General features: G+C 37.3%; 1 protein-coding gene across 13 annotated transcripts in view; it reads left to right on the top strand.

Moving 5' to 3' along the window:
• The window catches only part of LOC309604882 (serine/threonine-protein kinase MRCK alpha), a 319,353-nt gene that overhangs the window by 83,183 nt on the left and 223,286 nt on the right, over positions 1-12,884 (top strand). Inside the window, exon 2 of one of the 13 annotated variants that reach the window (XM_082339891.1) lies at positions 11,082-11,239. The exons of the other annotated variants lie outside the window; for them this stretch is intronic. The gene's annotated coding sequence lies outside the window, so the exon portion shown is untranslated. The remainder of the gene's footprint in view (positions 1-11,081; positions 11,240-12,884) is intronic. 13 annotated transcript variants of the gene reach the window in all.

The following is a 12,884-nucleotide window of genomic DNA, read 5'->3' as shown; positions in this document are numbered from 1 at the left end:
TTTTTTTCAATTTTCTTCTTGTAATTGATGTCTAGTTTCATACCATTGTGGTCAGAAAAGACACTTGATATGATTTCAGTTTTTTTTTTTGAATTTATTGAGACTTGTTTTGTGGCTTAACATGTGATCTATGCATGTGAGAGAGAATGTTACATGTACACTTGAGGAGAATGTGTATTCTGCTGCTTTTGGATGGTGTATTCTCTATATATCTATTAACTCTATCTGGTATAATGTATCATTTAAGACCAGTGTTTCCTCACTGAATTTTCTGTCTAGATGATATGTCCATTGCTGTAAGTGGGGTGTTAAAGTCCCCTACTATTATTGTATTGCTTTCACTTTTTCCCCCTTAGGTCCATTAATATTTGCTTTATATATTTTTCATGCTCCTATGTTGGGTGCATATATATCTATAAATGTTATGTCTTCTTGGTGGATTGAACCCTTTATCATTATGTAGTGCCCTTGTCTTTTATAAGTCTTTGTTTTAAAGTCTATTTTGTCTGATATGAATATAGCTACACCACCTCTTTCCATTTCCATTTGCATGGAATATAGTTTTCTATCCCTTCACATACAGTCTGTGTGTATTCTTACTTTTGAATTGAGTTTCTTGTAGGCAGCATGTAGATGGGTCTTCTTTTTATCCATTCAGCCACTGTGTATGATTTTTGATTTGTGAATTTAGTCCATTTGCATTTAAATTAATTATTGATTGGTATTTACTTATTGCCATTTTGTTAGTGGTTTTCTGGCTGTTTTTGTAGCTCCTCTCTGTTCTTTCTTGTTCTCTTTCTCTCTTGTTTGCTGGCTTTTTCTGGGGTTATATTTAGATTCCTTTCTCATTTTCTTTTCTATGTTTACTATAAGTTTGTGTGTGTGTGTGTGTGTGTGTGGTTACTATGAGGTTCACATACAGCATCTTAAGTATACAGTAATCTTTTTTAAGTTGATAGTAACTTTTTTGAAAGTTTTAAATGATTACTCCTCTGTCATCTTTTTTATTTTTGATAACACCTTTTCCATGTTTTAATATTATGCTTTCCTTAACTAATCATTGTATTTTTAATTTTACTATTTTGTCTTTTAACCTTCATACTTGCTTTGTAAGTGACTTATCCACTACCTTTACTATATATTTACCTTTTCCCTTTTGTATGTTTTCTTATTATTAATTAGTGTCTTTTCTTTTCAGCTTAAAGAAGTCACTTTAGCATTTCTTGTATGGCTGATGTAGTGGTGATGAACTCCACTCTTGCTGAGTTTTGAATGATAACCTTGATGGCTAGAGAATTCTTGATTGGAATTTTTTTTTTTCTTTTAGCACTTGAATAAGTCATGCTACTCCCTGTGGCCTGTAAAATTTCTGCTGAAAAATCTGCTTATAGCTTCATGGGGTTTCCCTTGTATGTAATAGGTTGTTTTTTTCTTTATGCTTTTAAGATTCTCTCTTTACCCTTAACTTTTATCATTTTAATTATAATGTGTGTCACTGTGGTTCTCTTTGGGTTCATCTTATTTGGAACTCTCTGGGCTTCCTCAACTTGTATGTCTGCTTCCTTCCCCAGATAGAGTTTTCAGCCATTATTTCTTTTCTTTTTTTTTAAAATTTATTTATTGTATTTATTTTTTGGCTGTGTTGGGTCTTCGTTGCTGTGTGCGGGCTTTCTCTAGTTGCATCGAGTGGGGGCTCCTCTTTGTTGCGGTGCTTGGGCTTCTCATTGAGGTGGCTTCTCTTGTTGTGGAGCACGGGCTCTAGGCACACGGGCTTCAGTAGTTGTGGCACGCAGGCTCAGTAGTTGTGGCTCGCGGGCTCTAGAGTGCAGGCTCAGTAGTTGTGGCGCGCGGGCTTAGTTGCTCCGCGGCATGTGGGATCTTCCCGGACCAGGGCTCGAACCTGTGTCCCCTGCATTAGCAGGCGGATTCTTAACCACTGCACCACCAGGGAAGCCCCAGCCATTATTTCTTAAAATAATTGTTCTGGCCCTTTCTTTCTCTCTTCTCCTTCTGGGACCCCTATAATGCAAATGTTATTCACCTTGATGTTGTTCCAGAGGTCCCTTCAATTTTTAAATTCAATCTTCAATTTTTAATTTTTATCTTCAATTTTTAAATTCTTTTTTCATTTTGCTGCTCTGTCTGGGTCATTTCCATTGCTTTGTCTTCAATTTTTAAATTCTTTTTTCATTTTGCTGCTCTGTCTGGGTCATTTCCATTGCTTTGTCTCAGCTCACTGATTCATTCTTCTACTTCATCCAGTCTGATTTTGAGCCCCTCAAGTATTTTTGCAGTTTAGTTATAACTTCTTTTTGGTACTTTCTTATATTTTCTATCTCTTTGTTTTTGGTTTGTTTTGTTTTGGTTTTGGTTTTTTTTGGCTGCACGGTTTGTGGGATTTTAGTTCCCTGACCAGGGATTGAACCCGGGCCCTGGCAGTAAAAGTACCAAGTCCTAACCACTGGACTGCCAGGGAATTCCCTCTATCTCTTTGTTGATGTCCTCACTGTGTTCTTTCTTCTCCCAGGTTCAGTGAGCCATCTTTACAGCATTACTTCTAACTGTTGTGTAAATTGCTTATCTCTGTTTCATTAAGGCCTTTCTCTGGAGATTTGTCTTGTTCTTTAGTTTGGAACATATTTTTATGCCTCATTTGCCTATGTTTGTCTTCACGTATTGGGCAAAACAGCTACTCTTCCAATTTCGAAAGAGTGGTCTTGTGTAGGAGATGACCCATGAGGCCCAGAAGTGCCATTTCCCTTGGCTATCAGTGCTAGGCACTCAAGGGATGGCACTCGTGTGGGGTGCATGTCCCTGATGGCTGTGGCAGAGCTGTGGCTGCTCTGCAGGGAGGGCAGGGTGTGTTGCACTTGCCTGGCTCAGCTGCTGCATAGGGTGGGCTGGGTGCAGGGTGCTCGTCCAGCCCTGCTGTAGCGTGGCTGGTGTGTGTGGTAAGTGGGGGTTCAGGGTGCTCACCTGACCAGGTTGTGGCATGACGTAGGTAGAGCATCCCTCCTGGTGCTAACAGGCTAGAGGGAGGACACCAAAAATGGCATTCATCAGCTCTGTCATAAGCAAGTTAGAATGTTATTGCAAAGCTTGCCAGTGCTTCTGTCCCCACAGAATGTTCCAACTGGCTCATGTCTCGCTGGCAGTTACTTTAAGATTAGTAAGTGGGTCTCCCTTGCTTATGGTGTAGGTGCTTTCCAAACCATTCCTTTTGCACTGGATCTCAGGGTGAGTGGGTCTGTATGTGACCCCTTTAATAGTGGGTTCTCCCTTCCCTTTGATTCTGTGGTTCTCCTGGATTTAATTCCCATTTATTTGCTAAATCAGATGTTTTGCGGGGGGGGGGTCACCTTTCCTGTGCCAGACCCAAGGGTTGGGGTACCTCATGTAGTGCTCAATACCTTCACTCCTTGAGGAAGAGTTCTGTATTTTTGGAATCCCTGCTAACTGTGGGTAACTGCTCCTGGGCTGGTGTCCCAAGTAAAACCATGTCTCTGCCTCTCCTGCCCCTCTCCATGTGTCTCTTTTATCTTTTGTTGCCAAGGTGTTGTTCATCTAGTTCTCAGGTCCTTTTCAGAGGAAAACGTCTCCTTATGTAGCTGCATATTTGTTGTGTTAATGGGAGGAGGTGAGTTCAGGGTCTTCCTATGCCGCCATCTTTATCTTCTCCCAGAAGTTTACTTGATATTACTGGTTTATTGTAACAGATACAACTCAGGAACAGCCAAATGGAAGAGGTGTATAGAGTAAGGTATGGAAGGAGAGGTATGGAGCTTCCATGCCCTTTCTGAGTGTGCCACTGTTCCAGCACCTTGATGTGTTCAGCAACCTGGAAGCTCCAAGAAGCCCTTCAATTAGGGGTTTTTATGGAGATTTCATTACATAGGCATTATTGATGAAATTGTTGGCCATTAACAACTCAATCTCTAGCCTCTCTCCCCTTCTCTGCATGTTGAGGGTGGGGCTGAAAGTCACAAGATTCTAATAATGGAGTAGTCTTTCTGGCAACCATCCCCCCACGCTGAACTATCTAGGGCCACTACTCATCTCCTTAACATACAAAAGAATATTATAACTCCACAAATTCAAAGGGTTTTAGGAATTGTGTGCCAGGATCTAGGGACAAAGGCAAAATATTTATTTTTATTATACTGCATCCATTATAACTTTGTATTGTCTAATTGACAGTTTTTATGTATATAGAGCAAAAATGGACAGAACTAAAAGGATAGACATATCAATTTCATAGTAGGAAATTTTAACACTGTTTTCATAGCTGATAGAAGTAGACAAAAATCAGTAAGGAATAAAAGATGTGAACAACAATTAACAGACAACTTAATTGACATAGTATACTATGCTCAACAGCTGATGAACACATGGAACATTTACCATTTATTAGTATGTCAAGATGCAGTAGATTTTTTTGTATATGGACCTTGTATCCTGTGACCATTTTAAATCCATTTATTAGTCTTAGGAGATATTTTTTACATGTATGGCTCCCTGTTAGATTATCTATGTGTGCTGTCTAGTCTTTATTTCCTGTTCCTACCTGCTTTACAGTTACCAACATGAAAATTCAATCTCCAGAGTTTGGCAGAAACCTTCATGGTGAAAGCCAGCTATGTTTGCTTGTTTTTTAGTATTCTTAGATGCACTTAGTTTTGATGCTATACCAGTTTCTTTCATCCTAGTTCTGAAATATGTTTAAAATGTGATTTTAATAGTTTTTCATATTTACTATGTTTAGAAAGCTCATTCAAAGTATCTAATCTTATATACCACCAAAAATAGAAGTGTTTATTTTTCTATATGAATTTTAGATGCAACTTGTCTACTTTAAAAAAGTGTTATTTTCATTGGGATAATGTTAAATTTACAGATTAATTAAAGGAGAATTGATACCCAGTCTTCTTTGGGATTACAATATGATTTATAATTTTTGAGAAGAAAGATGGGCAGTTTTCCTAAACTTTTGGCTCATTTACTAGGTATTTTTTCTTCTGTTGCTGTTGTTGGGATAGTTTACTACCATTATATTCTGATTTTCTTTCTTGGAAAATATGAAAGCTATTATTTTATATATACTAGTTCTTTAATATTACTTCGGTTACCAGCTGCCTTACCAAAGTACCTTGTGGTTTCTGATAGTTTCCTTTTCATTTATTATTTTATTCCTTTTAAAGTATACAATTATATCTTCTGGCAAAAATGCAAACATTTGGAATATACACTGACAGTTTCTTTATGAGCTCTCTTTAGTCTTTGAGTTTATTAATTTTGAGCTTTAACTCCCTATGTCATTGCTCTTACCTGTGCCTTAATTTTCTTCTGTAACATAATTTGGGCTATGGTTTCTCCATTCTTGTCTCTATCTAATCCCATTTTATTCATCCTAGATTTCAGGAATTCTTTAAAATATCTGATTCGTTGATGTTATTCTTCTTATTTTCCAGTGTTGTAATTTTATTCCTTTGAACAATATATATTTTCTGTAATTTCATGAGATTGAGAGTGAGAGAGAAGTAAATGAGTGTCCCTCGTTTACCATCTCAAAACCGTCTTTAAATACTAACAAAAAGAAAACATCAACAAAAGTCAGTGTACCTGGCTCTTGTGCTTCAGTAATTGAATATTTCTTGACTGGTCTGCACAGCTGAGGTTCTTTATACTACTTAAGTGTTTACGTCCGTTGAGAATCCCAATCTTCCCTGTTCTGCGTCTACATACCTTTCATGAATGTCTCTAGTCCCTGTACTCTAGAATCCTGGATGTTTTTGATACTGTTTATTTCTGGGCTGTAAGACGTTGCATCCATGTAAGGACATAAGGTTCCAGTTACTCTGTTCTCTTTGCCTCTGGGTTTTAACCAGTATGTTGGAGCCAGATCAGGTTCAGTGTTATCAGGATCTGCTGTTAAAAAAGATTAAGGAACTTGGAGCCAAGCTGGAGACTTCCCACTACCTTCCCTCAAATGTAAACCTTTGTTCCCCACTTTGGATCTCAAAATAGACAAAAATTATGTATATCCAGCTAGCTGAATTGAGGTTTCCAGTCAGCCTTAGAAACTCATTTGCTAGTGGAACAGAGTCATATTAAGATACGGGCTTCTAGGCTGATTGCTAGAGGACAAGTCTTGAGTCTTAATCCACTTGTTAATCGTGGACAGAAGTGAAGGAGAATTACTCCTTTGTTTTTCAACACTTGTCTCTTGAGTCTAATAGAGAGGGTAGAACCTTTCTTGCTTTAAAGATAGACTATTTTTATTCACTCCAAATTTGAACTCTAGGAATAAAAAAGCAGCAGGATAAGTTTTACAGAAATGGGAAGTAGAGCAGAGTGAATTTGCCCAGGCACTCACCTTTTATTGATACAGTTCCTGCAGATACTTTGAAATGACTCATGCATTATATTTAAGGCCAATATTAATGGATATTGTGTTTTCAGAGAAAGTGGAGGTCATCTCGGCCTAACAAAATATATTTTGTTACTACTGTTGCTTCTTTAAAATCATTACATATTTGCAAATGAGTGAAAGAATTGATGGCAGAATGCAATCAGTGAAAGAACTGAATGGGAAAATGAAATCAGTAGCTTAATGAGTTTATAAAAATGGGAGTGAAGATGTAAGATACTTTTATCTTTCTAATGGGGAAGGTGAGAACCTTGTACAACTTCTTCCTAGCACTTATACTTTTAACTTTTAAATTCCTTACTTCTGTGTTTAATGTTTGTCTTCACCAATAGACTCTTAGTGAAGGCAAGGACTAAATTTCTTTATTCATTATACTCAGTACTTAGCACAATACTTTTAAATATAATAATTTTCCTTATTGGAGATTAAAAACAGAAAAATGAAGTTCTTTTTTTCTTTCATGCTTCTTTATTTTGACTAATGAAAAAAATACTTATTAATTATATACTATAATCCAAACATGTTCCATACCCTTGATTAGGATCACAGTCTAATCTACAAGAGGGAAAGGTACCCAGCATTGAGATCTACTTCTGTAATTTTGGGGGCATTTCTTTCCAATTTTATTTCTATTCATAGGTAATAAAATTGGGATAGTTTTATAAACATTGATATCTAACCAGCTTTTCTAACCAAATATTTTAAGTCTTTTCCCCATATGTTGAAACATTTCTTTTAAACCTGATTTCTAATGGCTCCATTGAAGTCCATTATGTGGAAGCTCTGTAATTTAGTTAACAATAATGTTAAGCTGGAATGTATGCTCCATGAATATAGGAATTTTTTCCCTGTCAGTTCACTGCAATTCCCCAGCACCTACAACAGTGTCTAGTACATAGTAGGTGCTTAATACATAAAAAATGAATGAAATATTTAGGTTGTTCTATTTTTTCTATATTAGAAATAATGCTCTCCAAAGCATTTTTGTACAAAATGCTTTCACTGTATTTCAGATGCTTTTCTAAATAATTACTTCTAGAAGAAACTTCTAGAAGAGGACCTTGCTGGTTGAAATGATATGGACAAACATGATTTCAGAGTCATTTTCTCTATGAAATAATGTTATCTGTGGCTTTCTTTTTTTTTTTCACACTTCAGTTTTATAAATTTTCTATAATAATATTCTAAAAGAATCAAAATAGTTATTTTTTTCTTTTAAGTGCATTTCTTTTATTCAGGGAGCAGTTAGTGATCTTGTGCCTGGAATATAGGGTTTTTGTTGTTGGTAGTGAAAGAAGAGGATTGGAAGTTTTCTTGGGCAGATGCAGTGAATGATTTGGTATGCTATTCTAAGGAACGTTATTTCACAGGAATGGGAGTCCTATCAAATGTTAATAAGCAGAGTAGTGATAGAATCAGAATGATAAGAAAGATAATACTGATAGTGTAGAGGAAGGATTTGGTAGAGAAGAGACCAGAGGGAGGGAGATGCTGGATTTCTCACTCTCTAGCCTCCATGTCATTCAATTAATCATTGATTTTTTTTATCCTAAGTATTTCTTGAATTTCTTCCTGTCTTCCTTAGTTAGGTCCTCAGTATCTTTCACCTCAGCTACTGCTGTAACCTTCTCATTTCTTTCCCTGCCTCAGAACCATTCTCCACAGAGCTATTAAAGTTATGTAGCTACAACCAAATATGAAGAATGGTTCCCTATTATCTACATTTTAAGGTTCTAGTTGATTAGCGTGGCATACAAACTCTTCCATTATTTGGATCCTTCACTTTGATTTCTAGCTATTCCCTGCTGTGACGAAAACCTTTCCTAAGAAAGAAAACTGCTTATTATCCCTGATTGTCTTCAGCCCTCTCCCCCGCACAGATAGCACTTGCTTCTGTGCCTTGCTCATGCTGCCCCCATTTCCCAAAATATTCCCTCTCTCCAGTCAGACCCCCCTTGGTCCCCTTTTTCTGGGGCTCACTGTGTAAGACTCATATGTCAATAACCTCTTCCAAGAAATGTTAACATAGATATTCACGGATTACATACCTCCCTCCTTTCTCCTGCCTTTTGGCTTAGGAATCTCTCTTCTGTGCTTTTTATAGGACCTTGTGGTTACCTTTCCTTTCATGTTGTACTATAATTATCTGTTTAGTTATGTTTCCCACACTGGACTGTGAGATTTTTGAGAGCAAGGGCTCTTTTATTTCTTTGTATTCTCAGCAGTTAGCGTAATGTCTGACATATAGTAAGGTGGTCAAAAAGGAACCTATTGTCATTTTTCAGATGAAATAATGAGGGCTTGAACTAGGCCAGTGGGCAAGAAGGATGGGTGGGATAGACAGACTGTTAAAGAAGTCACTTTGGATGTCAGTGATAAGTTAAAGGTAGAAATCATGGATGACTGAGGTATGCAACCTGAGTAAATGAGTTTAACATGCAGGTTTTTGACTTCTTAAATTTGAAATATTTGCTGAACATTCTAGAGAGATGACTAATAGGTAACTAGAAGTATGGGTCTACCTATTAGGAGATAAGGATTTAGGAGTCATCAGCGTAGAGATATTAATTAGGGCATATGGAATAGATAATACAGGTCAGGAAGGAGAGGAGATATAAAAAAAGTGGAGTAGAGATCCTTGGGGAAAATCATTTAATAGGTTACAGAAAAAAGAATAAGTAGGGAAGTATATTGATTGTCAGTGATGTCCAATAATAAAGAGAGGTTGAAACAGATGAGAGTTGAGAACAATGTATTTTATTTGGAATTTGGAAGGTCATTATTGATCTTTGAGAGAGTAATTTCAGTCCAGTAGAGGGAAATAGCAACTAGATTGAAATAGGTGATTGAAAGAGGCTGAGAAACAAATGATGAACAAGTGGAAAAAGCAAGCATATAGTACTCTTTACAAATGTGCTTTATGGAGAAATGATACCTTGTGGAAAAAGGGATGTGATACCACTTTCTTGAGGGGAAGGTAGGATGGCAATAAAGTTTTTGTTTTATGTTTTGTTTTTGGATGGGAGCTGGTCGTGGAAAAGTTTATCAATTGGTGTTCAGGAGCCATAAGAAAGAAGGCTTGAAGTCCAGAAATAAATCTTTAATGGAACAAGGGAAAGAAGAAAAAGAAGGGGAGAGTCTGGCGTTAAGATCTCAGATGATACTGTTATCCTTGCAAGTGGTGGGGACACTTCTTCCTTGGGCTCAAAAGGAAAAGAAGTAGGGAGAAGTAGAAATATAGAAACATTTAAAGGTGGTATGAGGGAATGTGAAGGATCTATTTTCTGTGAAGTAGGCTACCAGGTCATTAATTGCAGGGTAAGGTTTGGATAGGTCAGGGATAGGATAGATGGTGGTGGCAGGGTGGCACAGGTTATTTTACAAGATTGGTAAAGGACAAAGGATTAATGGTGAGGCTGCAGATGGATTTAGGGCTCAGTTGAGATTGAACTATGGAAAAAAATAAAGCAATAATATAAATACTTAAATAATATGTGTATTTGTTTATATATTTTTTTCCATAAAAGGGACTGAAGAAAAGGACAGGGCCCTGGAGAATTGCTTATAGTTACTCATTAGGATTAAGTGAGGCAGATAGTTAAGGACAGTGATATTTGCTCTATAGTCCTAATGCTTGGAAGAATTGAAGAATGAGTGCAGGGTCGGGAGTGGGCTGCTGCAGACAGCAGTCTGGCTGTCAGTGGACTGAGAATAAGTCCTGCCTGGTCATAGGCCAGTGTGATCCAGAGTCAATTCAGAGTATTTAATGCATGGCTGATAATATTTGAGATTTAGTATGAGAAGGTGCCTTCCTTCCTTTTCTTTTCTTTTCTCTTCTCCTTCCTTCCTTCCTTTCTCTCTCTCTTCCTTTCTTCCTTCCTTTCTTCCTTCCTTCCTTTCTTTCTTTCGTTCGTTCTTTCTTTCTTTCTTTTCTTTCTTTCTTTCCTTCTTTCTTCCTTCCTTCCTTCCTTCCTTTTTTTCTTTCTTTCCTCCCTCCCTCCCTTCCCTCCTTCTCTCCTCCCTCCCTTCCCTCCTTCCCACCTCCCTCCCTCCCTTCCTTCCTTCCTTTCTCCCTCTCCTTGCTCTGTATGTATATCAATTAAAGTATGTAAAATAAAAGCAACAAATAGATTGTAGATAATTTACTCTATTTTAAGACACAGTGAATATTGTACAGAAAAGTAGTATTGGCTGGATTATGAGCTCTTACTGCTTAGTTATTCATTCCTGGTTAAAATATCTCTGGTGGCCTTACATACCCTGTAGTAGTTATCAACTAATAGATTTCAAAAGGCAAAGACAGCCCTAAAGAGATAATTTTTTTTTCTCCAAAGTATTTTGTCTTCTATCAGGAATTTGTCATTAGGTATTATACAGACCCAGTGGATAGGTTCATCTCTGGCATGGATATCTGACAGAAACGGCATTTCTCTCAATTATGCTTTTTCGTTAAACAAAACAAAACAAAATGACTCTGAAAATGAAAGCATAATTTATGTACCTCCTATAAGAAATGCGTAAATTATGGGAAATAATAAAGGAGCAAGATATAATTGAAAATCAACAGCTCTACGAGTTAAGAACCTTCTCTCTACGACTCAATTGTTGTCAGTTACTGCTTAACTTAACGCTGGGTTTTCCTTTTTGCTTTCAGGAAAACCTTTAACTTACGCCCTGGGTGTTGCCTGTCCACAGTTTCCTGGTGGCTCACCGCTTCTGCCTGCTCCAGCCTTGCTCCGGCAGCTTCAAGGCTTCTGGGCTTCAGAGCTTGTTGTGAAAGCTTGCTGCTTTGGCCTGCTACCCCTGCTTCAGGTGTCAAAAGCTTTTAATTAGCTTGCTTCCTCTAATTACCATAACTAGGCCCTAATGTGTCTGCATAACCTAGTCTTAGGGTCTGAAAGGAGAATTATTTTTAGCCATTCATTCTTCCTTAAAAACTCTGTACCCTGGCTCTCCTGGGAGTCAAGGGAGAGTGAAAGAAGTTTGAAGTTATATTGCATGATTCACCTTTGATAGCCTCTGTATATGGGCTAGTCTTCAGTACATAGGGGCACACTGGCATGGGCATACTATATTTTTATAGCCGGTGTCTGCTCTAATTGGTCAATGCCCATGCTGTACCAATTTCTAAATATTTTGACTATCACTACTATATATATAAGTTACAACTCCATAGAGAGGATACCTCTAGCTGGTTTAGTGAACACTTTGTAGTGTTTTTAGTTTGCTTGTTAAAGAGACTCAGTATTTTTTTATTAAATATTTTGAATACAGACTGATCACTAACAGAACAGTTTATAAAAAACAAATACAGTGATTTCCATACAGATGAACAATGATCACCATTAACATGGCAATAGGAATCAAGACTATAGGCATGATGAGTGGGAAGATCTCTTCAAGAACCTGGAGAACTATTCAGTACTCATAGCAGTAAATAACTCTAGCTCTGTCATCAGGTAGTGAGGACTGTAGAACCTACTTCAGAGCGGTGTAGGAATTGATTTTGGCAGTATATGCATTGTGCTCCGCCCAGTGCCAGTCACAGTAAGCTGTCTATAAATGAGTGTTTTTGTTTATTATTATTAATGATAAGTGATGGTAGACATTACACAGCAGAGATAAAAAGGAGACAAAGACACGGAGCAATAAATAGTGAACAGTAACAATACACAAAAGATCATAAAAGCTAAGTTGTGAAGTTGAGACTTTAAAAGCCATACATAATTGTTAAGAGAGCAACGTGAGCTGGAATAATCTGGTACACACTTAAACCTTAAGATACAGAATTGTATCTCTTTTATCATAATGCCTTATTTTTGAGTTTCAGTATCAATTTAGTAGTGTACTTGAAGCTGAGCATATTGAGGCCTTTCAACTTTCTATGTATATACACTCATACAGATTACAAATCACTCGTGATTTATTCAGTAAATATTTATTGCATACCTATTGATTCCCAAGCACTGGGCACATACTAGTGAACAAATGAGAAAAAGATAATACCCACCCACATAGAGCTCATGTTCTAGTGAGTGAGGCAAACAGTAAGCAAAATACATAAATAGAATATACAGTTTGTTAAGTAAAAAGAGCTAAGGGGAAAAGGAAGCAAAGACATGGAATCGAAAGTGTGAAAGGGCAGAATGACATTTTAGGGAGGGAGTGAGAGAGCAAACCATGTAGCTATAGGGGGGAAAGACCATTTGAGACCTACAGAACAATAAGTGCAGAAACACTAAGTTGAGATTGAACAAGGTGACCAGTATGTTTGGAGAGAGTGATCTAGGAGGAGAGTAATATGAGATCTGGGAGACCACGATATGTTGGACCATGCTACTTAGAAGTTATAGCAAGGACTTTGACTTTTACATGGAGAGAGATCAGAAACTGAAGTTTTGGAGCAGAGTGTCATGATCTGAGCTAGTTTAAACAGAATCACTGTGGCTGATGTTTT

This window comes from Balaenoptera borealis (assembly GCF_965194805.1).
Source record: "Balaenoptera borealis genome assembly, chromosome: 1".
NCBI lineage: Eukaryota > Metazoa > Chordata > Mammalia > Artiodactyla > Balaenopteridae > Balaenoptera > Balaenoptera borealis.
This window is presented reverse-complemented; position numbering and strand designations above follow the sequence as displayed.